This window comes from Micromys minutus (genome assembly GCF_963924665.1).
Source record: "Micromys minutus genome assembly, chromosome: 14".
In the NCBI taxonomy this organism is placed as follows: Eukaryota; Metazoa; Chordata; class Mammalia; order Rodentia; family Muridae; genus Micromys; species Micromys minutus.
In genome coordinates, this window is record NC_137983.1 from 48,523,381 (window position 1) to 48,550,633 (window position 27,253).

General features: G+C 38.6%; 1 pseudogene across 1 annotated transcript; it reads left to right on the plus strand.

Annotated features, from left to right (window-relative positions):
* The first annotated feature begins 8,422 nt into the window (after positions 1–8,422).
* Positions 8,423–9,760, plus strand: LOC308429932 (histone deacetylase 1-like; annotated as a pseudogene). Its single transcript has one exon. The product of its transcript is annotated as a histone deacetylase 1-like (transcript).
* The last annotated feature ends 17,493 nt before the right edge of the window (positions 9,761–27,253 follow it).

The window sequence follows — 27,253 nt, forward strand, 5'->3', positions numbered from 1 at the left end:
AGCAATAGAACATTTATTTTCAAAATCTGGGAGCTGGAAGTGTATGGTCAGGGAGCCAGCACAGCTGGATTCCTGGTGAGGACCCTTGCCTTGATTTAAAGATATCTCTTTATGCACATCATGATACAATGACAGGAAGACTGTTACAGGGTACTGGTCCCATCCTTGAGGGCCTCTAACTGAAGACATGATGACCTCCTTATAGTTGCACTTTTAACACCTTCTGTTGTCTTCAGGGCAAGGATTATAATAAGTGACCTTTCAGGGACACTACAGCCTATGCCACCGGAGTTGCAGCAAAACCATGAAAACACACACACACACACACACACACACACACACACACACACCAGAGAGCCACTTTAACCTTTCATAACTTAGAAGTGACCACAATACAGATCAAAAGAATGAAATATATGTGCATGTGTGTACCAAGGCTCACTGAATCTAGAAACTACAATACAAGTGACCAAAATGATCTTTTAAGAAGAAAAAAAAAAAAGAAAAAAGAAAAAAAAGAAAAAAGAATAAAAAAAGAAAAATTAAAATATGAAAAACAGAGATAGAGGCAGATTTTGGAACTGACAATTGCAAAGTGATACAAGAAACGAAAGAAAAAACCCTGATCATTCCAAAGGAGCCACTTAGGTCAGTAGCGATGATTAGAGCTGTGAGTATTCCTGTAGCCACTAGAGACAGAGACAGCACAGCCTTGTGCTTGCGACCCTAAGTGGAATTAAACCAGCTCTGCAAAATTCACAAAGCTGTAAAAATCAATGGAGAAGAAATAGATGATCTGAAAACTCATTTAACACCAAGGAAACTTAAAATATCATTCTAGAATTTCTGCCTGGGTATTTTGAGATAGGTCTCATGTAGACCAGGCCAGGCTGCAGCTTACTAACGACCAGAAGGTGTTTTTGAACTCCTGACTCTCTTGCCTCAGTCTCCAAGTGCTAGGATTACAAGTGTGTACAACTACCTCCAGCTCAGTCTTGTGGATTGTTAAAATTAGTGCAAGCATCTGACACAGCTATTAAACTCTGGGGGCATTCATCATAACAAAATAGACTTGTTTACATAATCTCTGTAAACAAACATTTATGGCAGTCTGACCAAGGATAACGAGATTGAAATTAGACCCAGTCATTTAACAAGCAGATGGGTATGTTCACCATAGCACTCTGACGCTGTAGAATAGCACACAGAAATTAAAAGGAAGGCTAGTAACTAAACAAACAAGATGATCTCCAAAGAATTTTCATTAGGAAATAGAACTCCAAGCCCCAAAGGTACTGTTAACATTAGTTTACACTTCATTCATGGACTATGTGAGAGCTTAGAGACATCAAGAAATGTAGGAAACAACACTGCTTTCCAGGGCCAATGAGAGAATAAGGCAGAAGAAAGCAAGATGCTACAGTGAGGGGAGGTTTAACTGGGGGTGGGGGCTGTGAGTGACAAAGAGCTGTGACTGAAAGTTAGGGGGGTTGTCAGTGACAGGGAGGGAGGCTGTGAGTGACAGGGAGGCTGTGAGTGATAGGGAGGAAGGCTGTGAATGACAGTGAGGCTTTGAGTGACAGGGAGCCTGTGAGTGACAGTGAGGGAGGCTGTGAGTGACAGTGAAGAAGGCTGTGAGTGACAGTGAGGGAGGCTGTGAGTGACAGTGAGAGAGGCTGTGAGTGACAGGGAGGCTGTAAGTGACAATGAAGAAGGCTGTGAGTGAGAGTGAAGGAGACTGTGGGTGACAGGGAGGCTGTGAATGACAGGGAGGCTGTGAGTGACTGTGAGGGAGGCTGTGAGTGACAGTGAAGAAGGCTGTGAGTGACAGGGAGGGAGGCTGTGAGTGACAGTGAAGAAGGCTGTGAGTGACAGGGAGGGAGGCTGTGAGTGACAGGGAGGGAGGCTGTGAGTGACAGGGAAGGAGGCTGTGAGTGACAGGGAAGGAGGCTGTGAGTGACAGGGAGGCTGTGAGTGACAGGGAGGGAGGCTGTGAGTGATGGAGGGAGTTTGTGACAGTGAGAGAGGACAGAACTACAAGGGGCTTTGGTTGTGATGTCCTCTGTGAGTGACAGGTGAAACTTTGACTGTAGGAAGACTGTGGCAGTGAGTGATCTGTGCCTGTTGTTTATTTAACTGGACATGAGCCACCACCCAGACTGTGTACCTGCAAGATGTTACCTTTAGGATTGTAGGTAAAGATTGGATAGGGCTCCTTGGGGATGTTCCTCACTACTTCATGTGACACTGTAGTCACCTAACAATGCCAGGAGTTCCTAATAACACAAGGGTACAAATGCTCCAACACTCTAGATTCCCCCAAAGGTAATTTCATACAAAATATCTAGTCATAATGGCAGAGTAATGCCCATGATCTGAGATATTGTAATCAGAAAACTCTTGCATTAGTTGGCAAAGCCAGTAAGATAGAAGTGTTATTCAGAGTCAACTGTCTAGGAGAGAGGATTCCTAATGCACACACTATCCAAAGATTTTTCTTTTATAAATAACTGTTTCTTAAACAAATGAACAATCATCTTTTTAAAAAAATACACAAAGGGGTAAAATAATGGAAAACTGAATTAGAGATTGAAAAGGATGTAGTCAATCTATTCCCACCCCTTGAATCATCATATTCCCTGGTACTTTGAAGTCAATGTTGCCTTCTTTTTCAAAAACAAAATCAACCTTCTGCCTCAAGCCCTTTTACAACCGACACAAAGAGAAATACAGAGGCCAAGAACTATGTGTAGACTCAGTTTTATGAGCAAATCTTAATTATGAAATATTGATAATTGCTACTTCTGAGAGGATTCTACTTGGTCCTTGGAAGATGGTACTAAGACTTGTGATACATCCTACAATCAGGGAATGCAGACTGGGGTCAGGGGGAAGCAATATAGTTGCAGAAATCAATAGAAAGAAGTTTGACCTCTATAGACTCCTACTAAATAATGTACAAATGCAAAAACAGGAGCTGGCAAGACACTCCAGCAAGAGCCACACTTCCCTGTATCCCCAAGTAATTCCAGAGGCAGGAGACAGGGACTTGGGCACCATCTGTGCCCTGACCATGTTCATGATCTAACTGCAATCAGGACACATGAATGTTTGCTCCATTTTCTTTGGGATGTAGTGGGCACATGGAAAAAAGCCTGCTGAAAACATGCGAAAGCTTAAAAAGCAGTCCTATAAATTACACCTTTGTTAGGACTCTCAACATGTTTCTCTTCTGCTATCCCTGGGGCACCTTTACAACTCTGTAAACAATTATATAACATTTGAATATAGGGAAATTCTGACGAGAAACTGACTTGGGCAATGTCCCTGACATTTGCTGTATGTGTGCCACACACTGGATGGGTTCCTTAATGGATGATTTCTGGCCATTTTGCTTGTATACAGACCTTGTACTTGATATTTGTTTGTAACTAAAGTGTAGTCCAAGCACAGAGCAAATGAGTCAGAATTCATAAACAGGATGCCATAGTTGAGAAGGTTTTGCAGCAACTGAGGATCTCTGTTTAGTGGTCTCTGGTCTGACTAGATTCTGATCTTAACTTTCCTTGGTCTGATGAATCCCATATCTTACAAAAGGTGTCCTGCTGATAATTTCCTTCATTTCTGGATGGAGCTTAACCTTTTAATTTTCTCCTTACTCTGTTCCTTGGGCATCTTCAGATCACAAACATGAATCATTTCATTGTTGTATATCTTTGAATATTAGTCCTGAGAGAAAAGTCTAGATGGAGGCACTCTATCTTCACAGTTGGCAGTGAGCACTGCTGGGGAGTGGGAACTTCCTGCTTAGGAACTTGGACTATTAGAAGAATCCTCATGAGTGTTAGTGTGCAGTATCTCATGATGTCACTTGATATACAAATAGATAATCTTTTATCCCTCACCTAAAATATTTCCCCTCAATTTCAAGAAACAAATGTTTTGTATTAGCCATGTTTTTATCTCAGTGAATCTCTATCTCTATCTATATCTCTGTCTCTATCTCTAACTATATCATCTCTATATCTATATATCTATCTATTGATAGATAGATAGATAGATAGATAGATAGATAGATAGATAGATGGATAGATATTGATCTGTCAGGGAACTATTCTAATCAGTTGAAAAATCTAGATTTATTTAAAAAATCAGAATCTTTAAAAAATAAAATATGAACAAATTTAAAAACATCACAGTTAATTTCTTAAAACTTTGTAAAATTGTACTCATCAGTTGAAAAATAGACAAATATTTCTTTAGTGCAGACTATAAGTGCTTTTATATGTATAACATCTATACATTAAGAGTTAGTTCCTCTCCTAACTTGTATCTTGTATGGTAGTATCTATACCAGAATGAGGCAAGGACAGAGAGGATGCAAGATCAGCCAAAGTATATGTGAATGAGCAAGAAAACAATTTAAGTATCTACATATAAATGTAAGTATATAATTATTGATTGTTAAAAGATTGCCCTAATCATAATACAAATGTCTTTAATTATGCTCAGGATATTTAACGTGGAAACACAGGAGGCCAAACTTTAAACACAACCAGGTTATATCAGCCAGACCCTTCTTGCTTATGTGGCTGGCCGTTGTATTTTAAAGTATTGCATTCATGGATCCAACCTATTATGAGTCAAATGTTTGTACAATTAATTGTACATGCTTTAAACAAAGGCAGTCTATTTTCTTGATACTAAACCCCTGTCATTCCATGTAATCAGGGTAGAGACTTTGTGTTGCATTAGGGTTTACAAATATGGGGAAGATAACTGTCTACCTACACACAGACAGTTCAGGGCAGTGAGTAAATCCTCAGCTACTTTCAAAAAAATCCTGCTTTTAAAAATTTCAGTGTCCTTGGGAGTTCTGAAAGGAGTCTTTCACAACTACAAAGTAGAAAACTATAGTTTCCTTCATTATACTGCTGTTACATTTCAATGTGAAATCCACCAATGTGAATATGGCCAAATGAGTTGAGGATCTAAAATAAGCTTTGATGAGAAACTGAATACACTTAAGTAGTGTATATGCCATTGCTTCCTAAGAAGAGAAAGCCTGGCTCTTCACGGAAGACTTCTAGATTCAATGTCAGTGTTTCAGAGTCTCTAAAAATGGTGTGATGAACTCACTTAGATTCTCTCAAGTTTGGGGATTTATTGTAATATGTATTTCAATGGTTTCTTCTACAATATATTGCTCAAACTTAAATGTTTTCTGAATTTCAGATAAGTAATTATGTAGTAATGTATGTATGTATGTATGTATGTATGTATGTATGTATATATAGTGTGTGCTATTTCTATGGAATACATTCTTATAATTGGCATTATTTACCTTTATACTGATAATTTCTCATTTTTTTCTCCACATTCCTTGTTCTTTCACCATTTCTGACATTTCAGTACTGGGCCTCTACTGAAGCTTTTATTACAGCCACTGTATTTCCAGAAGAAAAGTTTCCAATTAATTTTGCTTTTGCTTCTTACATTCTACTTTTTGTGAGCCTTACTATCTTTGCTACTAATGAATAGATAGAAGGATAAATATATAAATAGATAGACAATTGATAGATAATAGATAATGAATAATAGTTTAAATATATATATATATATATATATATATATATATATATATATATATATATATATATATATACTAGATAGATAAATGATAGATTATGGAAAGATGATACATAGATAGATGATAGATAGATAGATAGGCATGCAGATCAATGATAGATTGACTAAATATTGACTAAAAGCCCTGAAAGGACTCAAGGAGCAGAGGCAGTCCATGTCTGAGTGGTTCATGGGGTTCTTTCTTATCAGGGACCTAGTGGGTAAAGGCAAGCAATGAGATATTTTCAAGTACAGTGAGAGAAAAGTGAGCCTAAAGCCTTGCATTTAATGAACTTCAAGAGTGAGAAGTAATAGTGGAGGTTCTTGCATAAAGAACAGAAGAGATTTTTTTATAGACACACCCATCTAATGAGAGAATCCATGGAGATGGTAGACACCTATGCATAAATACTGTTTTTCCCTTTGTGAATTTTCTATACATCACCATATATTTGAAACAAATAACATGTTACTACATATGGGAAAAATAAATGGATTTAACTGGTATTGTGATGGAAATCTTTACCTTTTACCAAAAAGCCGTAAGTATTTCACAAATGTATTCAAGCTGAAAAGCCAGCACCAGAGGAACATGACCTACTATATACATTTAGAACATGCCTTGGATCCACTGCAAAAGTGTTTTCAGTGATACACAGATAAACAGTGCAGTCAGATCGACATAAATTCTAACCTATATAAATTTGGAGATCTCTGGGAAGGGGAGCAGAGAGATGGAGAGACAGAGACAGAGAGACACAGACAGTCAGAGAGAACAAGCAGAAGCAGACATGTAACCAGGCACATACTATAACATCAAGGTAATTTTAGTAGCTATGAGTCTTCATACATACCAACTAGATACAGCGATGGTAGAGCAGATTTAAAAGCTTTCCACAAGTGTGGTTGATATAACCAGAGACCAAGAGTCACTCGTTGACGAAACACTGACTTTTCCTTTTTCAGTGGTGGTTTAGTTATTGCTTTTAAAATAAGAATATAAGGCGAAATATATAGAAAGGCAGAAAAGAGGGTCTAGTATGATCTGAAAGCAGGTAATATATTATCAAAATATACTGTACAAAATCCTTAAAATAAGTAAGTAAAAAATCTTGTGATATTAGATTCTTGGAAGTAAATGTGTGTAGGACACAAACATGAGTGTAAAAGGGAAGCTAGATGAACCACAATGTATCATTCTCCTCCTGTGCAGACTGGAAGGCAGCACTTACCTGAAGAAAAGATGCTCTTTGGGATGGTGATAGAAAGATGTAGTGAGAGGACCAGATGTTCTTTTATGTAGTCACCAAGTCACTTGGGAAGCAGAGATGGGAGGAAACAACACCCTCTCTTTACAGCTGATGCTTCACCTTAGAGAATATATCAAAGACATCCTGCTGTAATCTACAGCTAAGGCTTATACATGGAGTCTGCCAACTCAGGATGGGCACACTGCTCTTCATGTCTATGTAAGGAAAAACCGGCTATGCTATTTCCACAACCCAGAAATGCACAGATTTAAAAGGATTGAAATTGGGATGAGAATTTTACATGAGCTCACTAAAATAATATCAGAAATCAGTGAATTGACGAAAATAGGAAAATGTTCAAACGCCTGAGAACTGAACTTTAGAGCAATCTAAAAATGAACAAAAAAGCCCCACTAACTTAATAAAACTATAGAAACTTAGGTGAGAATATACAAAGAATTATGCAAAAAATATTATAGAATCTTAAAGAACTGTCTAGTGTTGAATGTGTGAACTGCAAAAGGGGATAAATGTCAATTCATTGTCTACGTTTTCCCCTTAAGAACATAAAAAGAGGAAGAAGAAATAATCAATAAGAATAAATAATCAACAAAACTAAACATTTTCATTGTAGCCTATAAATGGAACAAAACAGCTCTTTGCATACCTAATAAAATCAGCAAATGGCTAGCATTGCACACAAGGGGCTTGTTGCTAAATGCTGCAGGATCAATAAAATAGGAAGGAGGGTAAATGGGAAGAGTGAAAGAAAAATTTTGGAGCATAGAACTAGTAAAAATTGATAAGGTGCATACAAAGCAATGCTAAGTATTATATGAAACATAAGACAAACAACGCCCTCCCTACACACATGTGCACTCACTTTGATGAACATTCCCATACATACACATGTACCCCCCACACATCCTCTCACACTGTCGGGTTCATGGTTGCTTGAGTCCCCCTGTTGATTCCTCAGTGTGGTATTACAAATAGTGAGAAGGCACAGTAGGAATACAACACAGAAAGTGCACCACTTGTAAACTGCTGGTGTGAATGGGAAATAAAGGAAGCACATTGGAAAACTGGCTAACTTTATACTAAAGTCCAAATACCTCTGATGTATAAAACCCCAATCATGTACCAACTGTGCCCCTCCCAGAGAAATGAATACTTAGTTCCACATAAAACCTTTGCGTGTATGAGAGTCCAGGTCTACCTACAAGCAGGGTCCTAAGTAGAGGCCAATCTATAAGTTCCCAAACTGATAAACATTTAAATAGTGCCTTTGAATACTGTGAAATACTACTAGGCAGTAAAGATGGTTGTAGCAGAATTTTTTGCTGTATCTCCCACAGATAACGTTGAATGACATGATATGGATACCGAAGATACCTACTATACGATGACATTTTATAAATAAGTCTGTCAAAATTATCAGCATGGAGAGATTATTAATAGTGACAAGCCAGTATTTAGTGGGGAAAATGTACCTTTCTGAAAAGTAGGGTGGCAACTGATGGGAGAGCTGGGCAGCAAGCAAGATGGTTCCAACTCTGGGCACCAAGAGGAAAGTCTGTCACTACTACCACGGGGACATTGCAAGCTACTATTATGGACAAGAGAACCCAGTGAAGCCTCACTGGATCTGTTTAACTCACAATTTGCTGCTCAACTATAATCTCTACTGGAAAATGGAAATCTATTGTCTTCACAAAGCCAATGCTGAGGAAAGGATCAAGTACCACAGTGATGACTACATTGAATTCTTGCATTCTATTCACCCAGATAATATGTCTGAATGCAGCAAACAGATGCAGAGATTCAACATGGGTGAGGACTGTCCAGTATTTGATGGCTTGTTTGAGTTCTGTCAGATGCCCATAGGTGGCTCTGTAGCAAGTGCTGTGAAACTCAATTAGCAAGCTGGACATCACTGTGAACGGGGCTGGGAACCTGCACCATGCAAAGAAGTCTGAAGCATCTGGCTCCTGTCACATCTTTGCCATTCTGAATCTGTTAAAGTATCACCAGAGGATACTGTATATTGACATTGATATTCACATGGCAATGGTGTGGAAGAGGCCTTCTAGACTGGCAAAGGCAAGTACTACACTGTTAACTACCACTGTGAGACAGCATTGATGATGAGTCCTATGAAGTCACATTTAAGCCAGTCATGTCTAAAGTAATGGAGATGCTCCAGCCCAGTGCAGTGGTCTTATAGTGTGGCTCAAATTCCCTGTCTGGGAATCAGTTATGTTGCTTCTATCTGACCATCAAGGGGTATGTCAAGTATGTGGAATTAATGAAGAGTTTCAACTTGCTGATGCTAATGCTGGGATGAAGTGGCTACAACACCCATAATTCTGCTTAGTGCAGGACTTATGAAACTACCATGGACCTGGACCCAGAGATCCCTAATGAGCTACCATACAATGACTACTATGAATACTTTGGACCAGATATCTAGATGCACATCAGCCCTTCCAATATGGATAACCAGAACACTAATGAATACTTGGAAAAGATGAAGCAGCAGCTCTTTGAGAATTTGGGAATGCTGCCCCATTCCCCTGAGGTCTAAATGCAGGCCATATCTGACAATGCCATCCCAGAAGAGAGTGGTGATGAGAATGAAGAAGACACTGACAAACGAACCTCCATCTGCTTCTCTGACAAATGCATTGCCTGTGAGGAAGAATTCTCTGATACCAATGAGGAGGGAGAAGGTGGTCACAAGAACTCTTCTAACTTCAAAAAAGCCAAAAGAGTCAAAACAGAGAATGAGAAGGAAAAGATCCCAAAGGGGGGAAAGAGAATATAAAGAGGAGGAAACCAAAGAAGAGAAGCCAGAAGCCAAAGGGGTCAAGTTGACATAAGCAAGGTCTGCAGCCCCATCTTTTCCCCAAGGCACCCACTCTCTCTCTCAATTTTTCAGGTTTTCTATTTTCCATTCCTGTGTGTGTTTATATAAAATATATTAAATATAATGTCCCCAGGGACTAGATAGGAAACAGGGACCAGAGCACAGGGCAGTGGTGCTGAGAGAGCTCTTCCCAGAGCTCCCTTGTCCATCTTGTCCCAGTCTTAGCTTTCAGCCACGTAGGGTCTGAGTAGAAAGAAAACCAGAAGACAAGATCCTGAACTACCAAGTGCCCGCTTAGAAGCTGTTAAGCTTTTCAGAAGAGGTGACTGGGTATTCTAGGAACCCTTTTTAAGCTTGGGTAATATTAGCCATTTTTAGATTGATTTTGTTCGTACCTTCCCATCTGTCCTGGACAAGCAGAAAACACATTAGCCCATCTTCCCCCATTCTGTAGGTATCCACCTACAATTTTTAGCCTAGCTTCCTTTTTGAGATATGTTCACTTTGTGAGACTCTTTCTAATAAAACAACATATTTATATTAAAAAAAAAAGAATATCCAGGTGGTTTATCCTTGTGATGAGAGATGCATTCTCAACTATATTCCAATTCCCTGTGTCCTGTTTAAGATAATAAACTCTGGGCTTGCAAGATTTTATCACTAGAGAATCCGTGTTAGAGACATCCAGGGTCTTATCTTATTATAATGTTAAATAAAATCATTCAAACCCATAGTTATCTAACATCAAAAGCTCAATGAAGAAACACACACATGTACAAGAGCAATCAAGGTGAATACGCAGCATAACACAAAAAGCACAGGTCTCCAAGAATTAGCCAGGACTGAAATTAACTTTTACATAAACATATGCCGGAAGAATACAGAAGCAAGGGTGAAGCAGATGTGGATGATTTTAGAACTATATATTATAATTAATTGTGTGAGAGAGAGAAAGGGACAGAGGGGAGGGAGGGAGGGAGAGAGAGAGAGACATGGGGAGAGTACAAGTTTGTGAGTATGCATGTGGGTCTCCCTGGAGGCTATAAGAAAACCTCAGATCTTGCTGAACTGAAGTTACAGAAGATCTGTCTTAGTTGCTGGGAACTAAACTCAGGGGCTCTTGTGGAACATTATATGAACTTAATGGCTGAGCCTTTTCTCTAGCACTAAGAATGGGTCATTTCATGCTAATCTGTATCCAGTAGAACCTGAAGTGTGTTTCGTGGTATTTGATTATTTAACTAAATACAAGCCTCTAAGTTGTACTTGAATGAGTCTGAGATGGAGGTTGATAGATTATAGTCATATTAGCCTGTCTATTATGCCAAAGATCAGAAGAACCTGGATTCTAAGTACAGAAATGTGTTGGTCTAGGGTTTGGCTTCTATCATGTTTGTGTGCACTTTGTGTATGAGATAGTCAGCCTGGAAGTAAGAAGACATTTCCAATCTCTGGGTTTTAAGCACAGCAACATTATTGTGGTTTCCTTGGATTTTTTTTTTTGGATAGTCTGCTGTCTACTGAGTGGTTTTTGTTTGTTTACATTTCAATGTTGCTGTTGTTCTTCTTCCCCTTTCTTCCTTCCTACTTTCCTTCCTTTCTCCTCCTTTTCTTTCCCTTTCTACTTCTTGTGACTGAGTGTCACATCGAAGTTCATGCTGCTGTAAAATCTGAAATAATAGTCTTGTTTAACCTCCTAGGTCCTGGGATTTCAGGTGTGATTCCCCCATACCTATTGACACATTTCTTTTGCTTTAGTAAGACTTTCCTACTTAAAGAAAAACTGACCCCACTTAACCATGAAAATTATATGTGTGGACACATTTAGCCCAAATCCAAAACAAGAAATTATCTTAATTTGAAACATTTTGAGAGCCAATTTGAAGTGGAAAATCCTATAACATCAATATTGTTAGAATAAGAAATAGTTGTTTTTAAAATTTAATTTACTAATTTAACTACTTGCAGATTATGTGCTCAATGAAACATTAATTATTTTATGTCTAGACTTTGTTTTCAAACTATAAAATATCTAATTATACAGGTATATACTTAAACATTAAAACTATCCCTCAACCATGTTTGAGTCCACACATTTTATTCAAGGGTCATTCAGCCTGTACCTTTAGCCTGCAGTTGTGTAAACTTTTAGGTATATCAAAGTTCTAAGACTTCTATGCCAAGACAGAGATATAAAACATTAGAATTTTATTGTTCCATATTAGAGACCACAGAACTGAGGTGGTCATACTTCTTAAATCAGGTACTCAATGACATGGTGTCCCCCAAGTATATAAAGAGGTCTTTTTCTTTTCCTTGTCTATTCTCTGTATTTACATTTCAAATATTATCCCATTCTCCCTCCGACTCCCATCCCCCTTTCCTTGTTTACATTAAGGTGCTTCCTCTCCCAAGGACCCTCTCCACCTCTGTGTCTTGGCATTCCTTTACACTGGGAAAATGTGTCTTCACTGTACCAAAGGCCTCTTCTCCCATTGATAGCAGACAATGGTGTTCTAGGCTACATATGCAACTGGAGCCATGGGTCTCTCCATGACAACTCATTGGTTGGTGTTTTAGTCCCTGGGGGCATGGGAGGGTTTGTTTGATTGATAATTTTGTTTTTCCCATGGGGTTGCATACCCTTTCAGCTCCTTCAGTTCTTTCTCAAGCTACATCATTGGGGACCCCTGTTGAGTCTGATAGTTAGCTTCAAGAATCCTCAACTATTTTTGTATGACTCTGTTAGAGCCTCTGAAGAGGCATCTAAATCTGGCTCCTGCCAATAAGCACTTCTTGGCATTAACTTTTTGGGTTTGGTGGCTGCATATGGGGTGGACCCCAGGTGAGGCAGTCTCTGGATGAAGATTTATTCAATCCCTGCTACTCTATTTGTTATTTGTTCCTGTATTTCCTCCCATGAGGATTTTGTTACCCCTTCTCAGAAGGACTGAGGCATCCACACTATGGCTTTCCTTCTTTGTGAGCTTCACAAGTTCTGTGAATTGTTTTATGGCTATTCAGAGATTTTTGGGAAGGTAACCTTTTATCAGTGATTGCACACCATGAGTGTTCTTTTGTGACTCGGTTACCTCATTTAGGATGATAAGTTCTAGTTACATCCATTTTCCTAGGAATATCATGAAGTCACTGTTTCTCATAGGTGAGTAGTATTCCATTGTGTAAATGTACCATAATTTCTGAATTCATTCCTCTGTTGAAGAACATCTTTCCAGCTTCTGACTAATATAAATAAGGCCGCTATGAACATGGTGGAGCATGTGTCCTTGTTATATGTTCATGTCTCTTTTGGGTATATGCACATTAGTGGTATAGCAGGGTCTTCAGGTCCAATTTTTTGAGGAACTGCCATACTGATTTTCAGAGTGGTTGTACCAGCTTCCAAACCTCCTAAGAATGAAGGACTTTTTCTCCTTCTTCATAACCTTGCAAGCATCTGCTGTCACCTGAGTTTTGCTCTTAGCCATTCTGACTAGTGAGAGGTGGAATCTCAGGATTGTTTTGATTTGCATCTTACTGATGACTAGTAATATTGAACATTTCCTTAGTGATTCTCAGCCATTAGGTATTCCTCGGTTGAAAATTCTTTGTTTAGCTCTTTACTACATTTTCTAATAGGATCATTTGATTCTCTGCAGTCTAATATCTTGAGTTCTTTGTATATACTGTCTATCAGATGTGTGATTGGCAAAGATTGTTTCCCATTCTATTGGTTATCATTTTGTCTTCTTCACAGTATTATTTGCCTTACAGAAACTTTGTAATTTCATGAGGTCACATTTGTCAATTTTTTTATTTTAGAACATAAGCCAGTGTTTTTCTGTTCAGGAAAATTTCTCCTGTTCTAAGCTCTTCCTCAGTTTCTCTTCTATTAGTTTCAGCATACTTGATTTTATGTGGTGGTCTTTGGTCCACTTGTACTTGAGTTTGTACTTGCATAAGGAGATAAGAATAGATTGACTTGAATTCTTGGATTCTGACTGCCATTTGAAGCAGCACCATTTGTTGAAGAGGCTGTACTTTTTCTATTAAATGTTTTTAGCTTCTTTGTTAAAGATTAAGTGACCACAAGTGTGTGGGTTCATTTCTGGGTATTCAATTCTGTTCAACTGATCTGCCTGCCTGTCTCTGTACCAATGACATGCAGTTTTTCTCATGACTGAGCTATAATAGAGCTTGAGGTCAGGGATGGTGATTCCGCTAGAAGTTCTTTTATTGTTGAGAATAGTTTACAATATCCTGGAATTTTTGATATTTTAAATGAATTTTCAAATTGCTCTTTCTAACTCTATGAAGAATTGAGTTGGAATTTTGAGGAGGATTGCATTGAATCTGTAGATTTCTTTTGACAAGATGACTATTTTTACTCTGTTTATTTTTCTAATCCATGAGTACTAGAGATCTTTCCATCTTCTGAGATCTTCTTCTTTTTCCTTCTTCAGAGTCTTGAAATTCTTGTCATACAGATCTTTCACTTTCTTGGTTAGGGTCACACCAAAGTATTTCATATTATTTATGACTCTTGTGAAGGGTGTTGATTCCCTAATTTCTTTATCAGTCTGATTATCCTTTGATCAGAGGATGACTACCCATTGGTTTGACTTAATTTTATATACAGTCACATTGCTGAAGTTTTCTATTTGTTGTAAAAGTTCTCTGGTGGTTTTTGGGGTCACTTAATATACTATTCTACCATCTGCTAATAGTGATATTTTGACTTCTTCCTTTCCAATTTGTAGCCCTTTGATTTTTTTTTTTTTTTTTTTTTTTTTTTTTTTTTTTGATGTCTGATTTCTGTGGCTAGAACATCCAGTACTATATTAAATAGGTGGGGAGGGGGAGTAGGCAGCTTTATCTACTCTCTGGCTTTAGTGAGATTATTTCAAGTTTCTCAGCATTTGTTTTTATGTTGGCTACTGGTTTGCTGTATTTTTCTTTTACTATGTTTAAGTATGGGCCTTGAATTCTGATGTTTCCAAGATTTTAACATGAAGGGGTGTTCAATTTTGTTAAATGCTTTCTCAGCATCTAATAAGATTATCATTTGTCCTTTTTTCTTTGAGTTTGTTTATACAATGGATTATGTTGATGGATTTTTATATATTGAACCATCCCTGCATCCCTGGGCTGAAGCCTATTTGATCATCTTGAATGATTGGTTTGCTTTGTTTGGATTTGGTTTGTAAGGATTTTATTGAGTATTTTTGCATAAGTGTTCACAAGAGAAATTAGTCTGAAGTTCTTTTATTTGTAGGGTCTTTGTGTGGTTTACATATGGGTGTAATTGTGGCTTCAAAGAGAGAGTTGGGTAGTGTTTCTCCTGTTTTTATTTTGTGGAATAGTTTGGAGAGTATTGTTGGTACATCTTCTATGAAGGTATGAATCTTAACCCATATGGTCCTGAGTTTTTTGGTTGGGAGACTTTTGATGACTGCTTCTGTCTCATTAGCAATTATGGGATGTATGGGGTGGATTATCAGATCCTCATTTAACTTTCAGACCTGGTGTCTGCCAAGAAAATTGTCCATTTCCTCTGGATGTCCCAGTTTTGTTGAATATAGGCTTTTGTAGTAGGATATGCTCATTTCTTAAATTTCCTCAGTTTCTGTTGTTATGTCTTCCCTTTAACTTCTGATTTTGTTAATTTAGATACTCTCTCTGTGCCCTGTAGTTAGTCTGGCTAAGGATTTATCAATCTTGTTGATTATCTCAAAGAACTAGCTTCTTGTTTTGTGTGTGTGTGTGTGTGTGTGTGTGTGTGTTTTAAGTTCTTTTTTGTTTCTATTTGTTTAATTACAGTTCTGAGTTTGATTATTTCCTGCTGTCTACTCCTCTTGGGTCTATTTGCATCTTTTTGTTCTAGAGCTTTCAGGTGTACTGTCAAGCTGTTAGGGTATGTTGTTTCTAGTTTCTTTTTGTAAGGCACTCAGAGCTATGAGTTTTACTTTTAGTACTGCTTTCATAGTATCCTAAAGTTTCAGTATGTTGTGCCTTCATTTTCATTAAATTCTAAAAAATAAGTCTTTAATTTTTTTCTTTATTTCTTCCTTGACCAAATTATCATTGAGTAGAAAATTGTTCATCTTCCATGTGTATTTGGGCTTTTTGTCATTTTTGTTTTTATTAAAGACCAGCCTTAGTCCATGGCAATCTGATAGTATGCATGGGATTATTTTGATGTTCTTGTATCTGTTGAGGCCTGTTTTGTAACCAACTTCCTTCCCTTTTCTCTTTCTTTCCTCTTCTGCTGGTGTTTGCTTCACACTACATGAGCATGAACTATTAGGTCTTCCCCGCTTTGTAGATTTGTCTGTCAGGGCTGACTTCTTGTCCTTTATGGCCTCGATAAGAATGCTAACTTCTTCTACTTGAGCCCTGGATTCAGCAGGGGACTCCTTTCTTCAAGGCTCCATGTACTCCAAAGCAGGTCCAACACAGTAGTTCACAAAGTTCTGACCTCAGGCTTCTAAGGCCTGACTCAAAAAGCAGTTCTCTCTTCTCCAACAAAAGGCTGGAAAAGGGCAGGGATTGATATGACAGAGATTGGCACATGCTTTTATAGGACTTTAAAGTTTTGCTTTGTTTTTTTTTTTTTTTGTTTTTGTTTTTTTTTTTTTTTCAGGCTTGGTTGTTATAAACCCTTGTCAGTCTAGAGAGCCAAGCTGGCTCATTCTCTGTCCATTTCTAAATTAGACTAAGCTTGGACCTGCTTTAGCCTCTGTTGCTGACATTATTCCAAGATCATCTTCCTTAGGAAAAACTGTATATAATAATCCTCAAAGAGGGGAAGGGATTAGGCATACAGGGCTCATGTCATATGCCCTGAGAGAACTGTACTACCTTACCACATTTTTGGAAAAGACCTTGTAATCACTACTCCAGAATGAGACTAAAAATGACAGAAAAAGGAGTGTAGAGGAAAAGAAAATACATAGAAAATGAATCTTAAGGAAGAAAGGGGAACTTCATTATTTTCCTAGAAAAATTTGCTTTCAGAAAGATAACGATTGCTCACAGTGTGGCTCAGAGATGGCATGTCTTTTATACATAAGTCTCAGAGTGACATGTCATGAGCTGGTGTTAATCTGCTTTTGCTTCACATATGCTGATGAGTTAGCTCAGTTTGTCTTCTTTTTTCCATTTGGTTTCATTTTAATGTAAAACTGAATGCAAAGTATTGCAGAAGACTCAGGGCCTTCAGTCTTCCTTAAGCTTTTGTGTTTTGGCACATTTTTTGTGAATGTGTCCCTGTAATGGGGAGATGATAGTATATATGATCATTGGGAAGGATCTCTCCATTTACAGAGATTTATATTGCTTTTACATATAGAGTGGTGAGAGAAATAAAGGGGGAGAGAAGGAAAGGAGGAGAGGGGAGGAGGAGAGGGAAAGAGAGAGGCAGAGAAAACTTGTTGGAGAATATTTTATAGGAACCAAGTATCTCTTTCTACCATGTGTGTTCTAATGACTGAACGTGGGTTGCCAGGCTTGGCAGTAAACACCTTTTACCCACTGGTCTATGCCATTGCTCCTCAAATGTGCAGAGACACCAATACTTAAAGCTGGCCTGGGAACTTACCTTACATATCAGGAGTGTGAAAGCATTAAATAGTGGAACAAGTGGGTAGAAACTGAAAGGCTTGTAGAGAACTTTAGTGATGTGTGTTTTTAGTCATTTCATATCTAAGTATTAATTTTAGGGAATAGTTAACACATAGAAGAATCTGAGATGTAGCCTATAAAAGACATTCATGATTGACCTGGATGTGTGTGTGTGTGTGTGTGTGTGTGTGTGTGTGTGTGTGTGTGTGTGTCCCCATATGCACTTGTGAATGTATTGATAAAATTGAAATTCTGTAATGTTAGACACTTGTTAAATTTAGTACACTTTGACACACATGTTGATAAATGATAGGAAAATTACATGGATTTGTATTTGACACACAAATAAACCAAAACAAATTTAAGAAGAAAAGCAAATTTTATGAAAGCAGAAATCCAATAATTCCACATCTTTAAAAGTGGCCATGTGGAGGTAACATTATGTAGAGTAAAAGGAGAGGGTGGGCATCTGTAGGGAAAGGGACCTTGATTCTTCTTTCTTTGACATGTCTTCTAGAATGTTTTTTGTCCTATTCTGTAAGTGTAATTCCTGCAACAGTAGAAACATCATTGGAGAAATACATGGAGACTTACAGAATGACTGACAGAAGAGAGACAAAGGCAAAAGGATAGAGGACTGGGCTGGGAATAAAATGAAATTCAGGTTGAGGAATGACCCACTTTGCAGATCATAAAATAAAATACTAAGGAGTCAATTCAATGTACTCAAAACAGGTACATGGAGCTATGGGTTTGATTTATCCAGAGTATCTATGAATTTGAAATGCACAATCCCTTCTAACTATGTGGGATTAGAGACACTACTAATTTTGTGTGGTCCAGGGAGACTTAGGAGATAAAGAGAGAAGGATGTGAGCATCAAGCAGAGCCAACTGCTAACACTCACACGATGTTAATCACATCACTGGCTCTGTCTTGCATACCTCATATGCTTTCAGCTTTCATTTAAACCTAAATTTCACAACTGTACAAATTAGAGGTCCTATCTCAGAATTTCAGAGATACTTAGAAATTTGGTCAGGACAATAAGAAGCCTGGCACATCCTAGAGTAGGTATTGCACTCAAAAGCAGTTGAGGAATACAAACTAAACTCAAGTGTTTAAAAAAGAATGAAAGAACATAAAGTTGGCTAGGTGGGGTGGAAATAATTTTATTCATCATTTATTTGTTTAATTACATTCCTGTCATTTCCCCCCTCCCACAGTGCCTCATCCCATTCCTTCTTCTCATTGCCTCTAAGAGGGTCCTCCCACACCAGGTCTCCTCCTTCCCTGGGGCCCCAAGTCTCTCATGGATTAAATGCATCTTCTCCCATTAAGGCCTGATGAGGAAGACCTCTTCTATATTTGTGCCAGGGACCTCAGACCACTCCATATATCTTGTTTGGTGGCCCTATTTTTCAAAGCTCCCTGGAGTCTGGATCAGTTGAGACTGCTGGTCTTCCTATGGGATTGCTCTCCAATTCATCTTCTTTAATCCTTCCCCTAATTCAACCATAGTGGTCATCAACTTCAGTTCAATGGTTGGGTGTAAGTATCTGCTTCTGTCTCTGTCAGCTGCTAGTATGGCCTCCCAGAGGACAGCTATTCCAGGCTCCCATCTCTAAACACATAACAACATCAGTAATAGTGTCAGGCTTTGGTGCCCTCCCATGAGCTAGATACCAGATTGGGCCCATCATTGGACTTAAGTCTCTTCTCCATTTTGGTCTTTGCAGTTATTTTAAACAGGAACATTTCTAGGTCAGAAAATTAACTGTGCAGTAGTAACCCTGTCCCTAAGCTTGAGGTGTATTGAAGGTGTGTAGGTTTATATTAAGGTGATATATGATTGGACATGAGAGAGATGGGGGGGGGGGTCTAGGAGTTGAAGAGGAAGCACTAGGCAGAGATTGAGGGAGGAGAGTCTGGGAGGAATGAAGATGGAGGCAGATGTAATTTTTTTTTCTGCACATCTCTAGGTTGATGAGGTTGTTATTATTTCTAACGGTTTCTATGGGTCTATTTATCTCATATAGAAGGGCAGTTTATATCTTTGTCCATTGTTTGTAAGCTTGTTGTGTAGGGGGTTTGTGAACTGAGACCTTAATATATAACCTGCTTGATAAGTCACCTGGCTGTGGCGTCACATTTGTACTGAAAGGTAGAGAAACCGAACATGCCAGTGTGGTCTTATCCACATTGGACAGAAGCAGCAGCAGTAGTAGAGTGAACTGTAACTGGGTTCATAGAGGTGGCATAAGGCCACCAAGTTAGAGATCTCAGCAATGCCAGATGGCCTCTTGCAGGAGCTGGCAAAGCACAGGATAAAGGTTGAGCTATCTTTTTAATATTTACAGTAATAAAGGTGGGCTGTTTGAGATCCCTCTCCCCAGTGCTGGGCATTTTGGCTAAGGTCATTCCCATTGAGTCCTTAGAGTAGCTCTCACCTCCTGGGTCTCTGGTACTTTCTAGAGGGTCTCCCTACCTCCCACTCCTTGAAGCTCCTAGTATTCATTCATTCTCTTGGCTTCTCTCCTGCCTTACCTACATACCTGATCCTGTTTCCATTTTCCCCTCCCCACTCCGTTCTTCTACCCAGATTTCTTTCTCCTTCTGCTTCCTGTGATTACTTCCTTGCCCTTTGAGTGGTATTGAAATGTCCTCATCTGGGCCTTTCTACTTGTTGTATTTCTTATGGTTTGGGGGTTGTATCCTAGGTATTCTTTACATTTTGGTTAAAATTAACTAATCAGTTAGTACATACCATGTATGTACATTTGGATCTGAGTTACTTCACTCAGGATGATATTTTCTTGTTCCATCCATTTGTCTGAATAATTCATGATGTCCTCATTTTTAATAACTGAATAGTATTACATTGTATAAATTAACCACATTTTCTGTATCTATTCTTTGGTTGAGGAACATCTGTGTTGTTTCAAGCTTGTGGATATTACAAACAAGGCTTCTATGAACATGGTGGAGGATGTGTCCTTGTAGTGTGGTAGGATGTCTTTTGGGCATATACCTGAGAACAGTGTAGCTGGGTCTTCATGTAGAACTATTTCCAATTTTCTGAGGAACCTTCAGATTGTTTTTTAAAATACTATTTTAAAAAATTAAGGAAATCTGACTAGTTGGGAGATTTTGAAAATTCATGGCCCTGGCAAGATTTATGTCAACTTGACACAAGTTAGAGTTATCACAGAGGACAGCACTCAAATGAGAAAATACCTCCATAAGATTAGGTCATTTTCTTAGTTACTCATTGAGGGGGTTGGGGGGAGATAGTCTATTGTGGGTGGGGCTGCAACTGGGCTGGTTGTTCTGACTTCTAGAGGAATGCAAGTTGAGCAAGCCATGTAGAGCAACCCAGTAAGGAACATCTCTCTACTGCCTCTGTATCAGTTCCTGGATCCAGGTTCTTTCCCTGTTTGAGTTCCTGTCCTGACTTCCTTTGATGACAAACAGTAATCTGAAAGTATCATTCAAATGAATCCTTTATTCCTCAAGTTCTGTTGGTAATGGTGATTCATCAGAAGAGGAACCTGAACAAAGACAGCCACTAACCAGATGGACAGATGACTCTATGAGATGTTTCACTGGGGCTGATGACTCAGGATAATCAGGAGAACACAGGAAAACCACTTCAAGGGACAGTCACCATGTTGTTATGAGCAGGGAGGGCTCTTACCCTAAATAGACAGTTAGTATTGAAGTATAGTTTTATTCAAACAACAAATCATTTAAACACATACATTCAAGGTATAGAAACAAGAGAATATGTATGCCTTTGGGCCAACTAAAAATACTGGGGGGGGATGGGGTGTCTACTTTCTTAAACACACAAAGTGGACTCTAAAGAAAGTCTGAATTGCATCTAATCCCTTAAGAAAGAATGGCACGATCTGTTTGTGATGTGGGGATATGTGTCAATTAAAAGAGCTTTTCATACTTTTATTCCAGGAGTTTTGAGTTACACATCTTCTAAGTCTGAGCTATTAGAGAAACACTTTACACCTCTTACAGAGAAAGGCTGGTGTGACAATTTTGCTACACTCTCACATACCAAAACATGATTTCACTTAAGCTTTTACAGCTAGACACCCCTTTTTAAAATAAAACATGAAAATGACTTGATTGTTATGTTTTACAGCTTAGTTGTTTTTATATTTGTGAGAATTTTTTTTTGTGGCTGTCATAGGAGAATTATTTTAAAATGTCACCTTTAAATAAAAATATGTAATTTAAGTGCTGCCTCAAAAATGCACAAAGAAAAGCTTTGATCTAAGTGCAACATATGTTTTTCCCTGAAAGATTCATAAATGTTAAGTAAAATCCATTTTCTTGTAATGACAGTGACTGATGGTTTGTAAGTTGGTTTGATCACAGACTTGACACAAAACGTTGACACTCTGTAAAATTCTGACTTGAATACTTTCCATGATGGTGGCATGCCACCTGTACTGTTATTAAAGTCACTGATCCCATTAAAACAAGCCAATTTTTACTTTAACAAGGTTTAGATGTTATTGTATTTGTTTTAGTTATAGTAATTCTTGAGTTGACCTAACTGCTTAGGTTATACAGAAGTTTGAAAACTACTGGGTGTCATTACTGTTTTTGAAAAATAGCCTTGAGGACCATGAATTGTATCAGCATATAAAGGCACTTGCTGTTAAGTCTAAGGACCTGAATTTGATCCATAGGAACTATAGACTAGGAAGAGAGACTGAACTCCTGCAGTATAGATAGATACAGGTACACACACACACACACACATACACACACACACACACACACACACACACACACACGTAATTCAAATACAGATACAAATAAACAGAAACGTTATAATAGCTGTCAATCTTCCCTCTATCTCCCCTCAGTAACAAATGTACTCTACTGTTTCTCAGCTGAAACATAGGTTAACACATAGTATAGAAATTATCTGGACATGTCCCTATATTCTTAATAAACTGGATGAAACAGCCTAGTTTAGATGCTAAGCCAAAACTTCTCATGTGAGCACTGTAACTCAAGGAGCCACCTTAAGGAAATTACAAAGGCATCTTGGAGAGATGGGGGCAGGGAGTGGGAGCACCAGGACAGAGGGAGAATCATTTAAAGCTGTAAAGCTCTCATCTGCTAGTATATACTGAAGGAATATGCATTTTGCTCTAGCCCTGGCTGTTCTTTTTTCCTTGGTGCCTTGACTTCAAGGCAGGATGGAACACGGAATCTCTTAGCACACACTATGGATTTCCTGACAAACTTCACAAGCTTCTCTTTATGTATACTCATGACTTGAAAAAAGTTTTGCCAGTTTCTGATACTCATAATCTTGGCTACCTATACCTTGTGGTGTTTTTCCTAAGAGTTAGCTGAAAGGGTCTTTGTTTTTGACTCTTTGTGGAACCTGGATTTTTCTAAAGTGTCCTCATTTTCCACAAAATAGATTTGTCCTTTCCTTTTAAACAATAGGTTATTAAGAGGAAAGTGCTCCTTTATCAAAACTGAGGCAACTCATCTGGGGCCACAGATTCTGGCAATAAGACATTCTGTCTTTCACTAATTGAAGGGAGTTGTGACTTCAGAGAAGACAGCGGATTCTCAAACAAGAGCACTGCTTAATGAGTCACACAATCTTATGTCACACACTTCAAATGAGAAGCATATAATACATGTTATAATAAACAGGAAGCACCAATTAGTGATAGAAATGCTAAAGGCCTTTTCAGTACACTCCTATAAATTATGTAGTGAACAAATTTCTCTACAGTTTTATGGACTCCTTCATTAAAATTAGTGGAAGCAATGACCAAGTGCTTCAGCTGATGCCCATAAAAGTTGTACAGTACTCCTAGGTAACCTTTTTCAAAAAACTACAAATCCTACTTTCAAGTTTGCATGTCTAAAGATACAAGAATGAAAACTGTCATATGGCCAGATCATTCCCTTCTTGTGTTGTACTCTTTCAAACCTTAGATGTTTTGTATCAGGGATAGATTTGTATTGCCTTATCTTTTTCAGAATTTTGTTATCAGCTGTAAAGGAAACAAGAAAATTTTGTTTTAACTGAAATGAATCTATGCATTGGTATGAAATCACCTTTTGGTGTGAATTCAATATGATGTAGCTGTAGATATGTCTTTCAGCTGCACCACCTGTAGTTTGTAGTTGGGAAATTATGAATCAGTTTGTATTATGGTCCTATGGTCATTATTCACTGATTGAGAGGCTGTGTCTCATGTCCTCTTGGAGGAGGTAGAACTCCCTGATCCATTTTAGGGCATTAAGATAATGTAGCACCATGGCTGTCTCTTCTCCGAGTGTCACTTTTGAGTCAGTACCATTTAGGCTTTCTCAGAGCTCCTGATGAAGGGACAAAGGGAACCTAGTTCTGTGTATTTGCCCAGAAATAGATTTGACAAGGACCAATCTGGGTCATTCATTGGGACCTCAAAGGAGTAAAGGTTTCAGTTCTTGGGAACTTGGCATTTTACACTGAAGAAACTGGAATTTTCAGCCCCAAGGTTGTAAGCTTGCTCTCTGGTACCCTTGAGATCTCCTGTTTTCCCTTTGTGTAGAATTTCTTGATTAGCCTCTTGCTGACTTCATCCTATTGTATGATAGCTTTATGCTGACACTGTCCCAGAAAATAGTTTAGAAGATTCTATACTTCTTAGTACACTTGCTTGCATGAGCCATCAGCTTTTTCAAGGCCTCCTGCTTCCAAACTTGTCTTCTTCATAGTTTCATCTCTTGACTCTCTACTCACCTCTTTAAGTCTTTCCTTTTTGCTCCATTTACAAGAAGAAGCTAGGGAAACAAGATAGCTTGCCTCTATATTTTACTCCTCAGAAAATTAACAGACAAGACATTGAGTAAAACATGAGAAAATTTTTCCAATGAGTCATTTTCTTCAATTAACAAGATGTGAAGAGTCTAAACTTACATGTTAAATGTTCATGGGCACATAGAAAGCAGTAGAAAATTCTGCCTTGGGCTCATGGTTTCAATAGGTAACATAACTGATCTAATATACAATTACTTATTACTTTATACTTTTATTGTTTGTTAATTAACATATCATATAATTGGTTTCATTATGGCATTTTAGTAACCTTTTGTTTCTGTTGGTGGAAGGCTCTCCTCCCCTCCTCCCCATCCCTTGTTCTAGATTGCTTGTATCCTTCTATCTTAAGTAGTTTCCTTTCTGCTTCGTATCTCATATATGCTGTCATCCTCTATTCCTCATCTTTGAAAGCATCTTATGTATTTCATTCTTCTCTGTCTAGTCTCATGACCATGTGTACAACAGGTACACACATACAACTTAGAGCCTAGCATCCATATATGATAACATGCTGGCTTTCTGAGTCTAAACTACCTACTTAGCTAATAATTCCTGTCCACTTTACTGTAAAGAAACATTTTTTGAAGCTGAATGTATCTTAGTTGTGCCTCATTATATATTTCGCACATTAATGGCCAGATTCAAACTCATTGTGTAGACAGAACTGAACTCTGATTGTAGTGGGTATCTTGTCTCTGGCTTTGCAGTGCTGTGGTCAGAGAAATGGTTCTCTGTGACCTGACAGTTTTTATTTCTGTGCTTAACTTAGTATTTATGCTTGACTTTTAAGGTAATAATAAGTAACTGTAATTATGACTTGGTAGGGAGATGACAACCCCAGCTAAGACTAGCTCAGGGCACACAAGAAAGTCTCACTAAGGAAGACCCAATTACCAATACAGGTGACCAACCCTGAAAAATAAATAATTCATAGTCCACTGTCCTAGGCCCCATCTGTGTCATTGGCTTATTTGGGGACGCAAATTTGGGGGATGTCAAGACAGGACATTGGCTGTAATGGAGGAGTTACATAAGGTGGGAAATGTGCCAGTGACTGATTTGATGCTTCAGCCTGGGGGACGTTTCACAACGTCTGGTGCAAGGTCGCCAAGAGCCATCTGAGGCAGACTTGATATAGCCACATGCACCAGAGTTCTTAGAGATTAAAACTTCAGCTTCATGGAGGAAAAGAGAAGCTTCCTTCTGTGATAGAAACAGTGGTCCCTGAGGCATGTGTCCTAGGAGCCTCTTGGCTGGACAGGTGGCAGTCAATTATCCATCTGCCTACAGCTATGGCTTTGGACATGAGAGTAACCAATGACTAGTCAGTAAATGCTTGTGAAAAGGTCAATACCAGGTGAGATAAAAAGGAATGATGGGTTTTAGTCTTAATCATTTTTAACGGTCTGGATAACTGTGTAAGTGCAACACAGTCTAAAATTATGGAAATTATGGAAGACATACATCACTTTTGAAACTGGCTTGATGCATTAGGATGAGGCAGCCAGGAGAACCATATTGATTGATTCCCCCATAATTAAACAGTCTGAAAAGCAGGCTATAATTGCCGAGGTGCTCTTAAACATGTTTACTTTCTATGGGTAACTAAAAAAGGAGACATAAACATGGTAATTAAAGGGTTATTTTTTTGTCCTTCACAGTCAAGGATGCTGTTACTCAAAAGAGACCTGATTTGTATGTGATCTATCTAAACTATTGAAAATTTTGATTTTCTGCTGCAAGAAAAGGGGGCACATTGGCGTTTGTAATTGACCACTGTGTGTAATTAACACAGCTGGGGCAGGTTGCCAGCAAACCTTCCACCTCCACATGGCCAGTGCCCTAGAGTTAACCTTTTTCCTCTGAGATTTGCTTTCCATCAGTTTATTAACCTTTCCAAGTCAGGCACTTCATACCTGTGCACTATGCATCCTGGCAAGATTAAAACTGCATACCAGAACTACTGTGAGTTCCCCCGGTCTCCTCGGGTGTCTTTGTGGGACAAGCTGTGTCCTCTCCAGGGTTTATGTAATGGATCCTGATACTCAGTGTGAAATATTAAGAAGACTTGAGTAAACCATAAAGACTCCTCTCATTGACTGAATCATTCATTACCTTTGTAAAAGACTGGAAACCTTCTCCTAGTTCTACCACGGGAAGAACATGAAGAGGACATCTGCAAATCAGAGAGCAACTCTAGTGGGGCTTGCTCCCCAGGTCAAAGTACCCATACCCCTCAATCTCTAAGATGCTTCTATTTGACTGACTTATTTCAACATTTGCCCTTTCTTACCTCTCCTATCCCTCAGGAGTTAATGACAATTATTTTATCTTATGAATTTTAGGGTCCAAGAGCATCACTTTAATTAGTCCAAGTGTGGGTGGCTTTTGTCATGTTCACATGGCTTTGTGCTGAGTGATTGAGACAAGAGATTCCTGTAGAAAACAGGCAGCATCAGGCCTGATGGGAAAAGGTGTACTGCACTTAGCATTCACAGGTGTGTCCTGAGCCATGGCTTTTACTTATAGTCTATATTAGCACTTTAGCATTCTTTCTTGGCTCTGCCAACAGTTACCTAGCAACAGTCAGGTAGGCATGGCTTACAGTAAAAGGGACAGTTTGGCCAATCTTTGCTCTCAGACCCTTGTCTCTCTGATTTTTTCCTCCCTCTTTCTCCTTCCTCCACCCCCCCCCCTCTCTTTCTCTCACTCTTTTCTTTCTCTGCCTCTACTTCCTCTTCATCCCCTCTTTCCATGACCCAAAATAAACTCTGTTCTATATAAGAGAAGTTATATGGCTGGTATCTGGGGCAGGGGAGATGCCTTGGCATGGGCCCACTAAGGCACCCTCTTTTACCTCACCATACTGTGTTTTACAAAACATATCAGTGCCTGCTGGGCCCCTTTGCATAAAGCCTGACATTGGCATTTAAAGGTATCTGAATATTGAAGAATTTACAGTGAGGTTGGGTCAAGGTTATAACTCACCATCTCGAGAAGAGATAAAGGAAAAGTGTCATG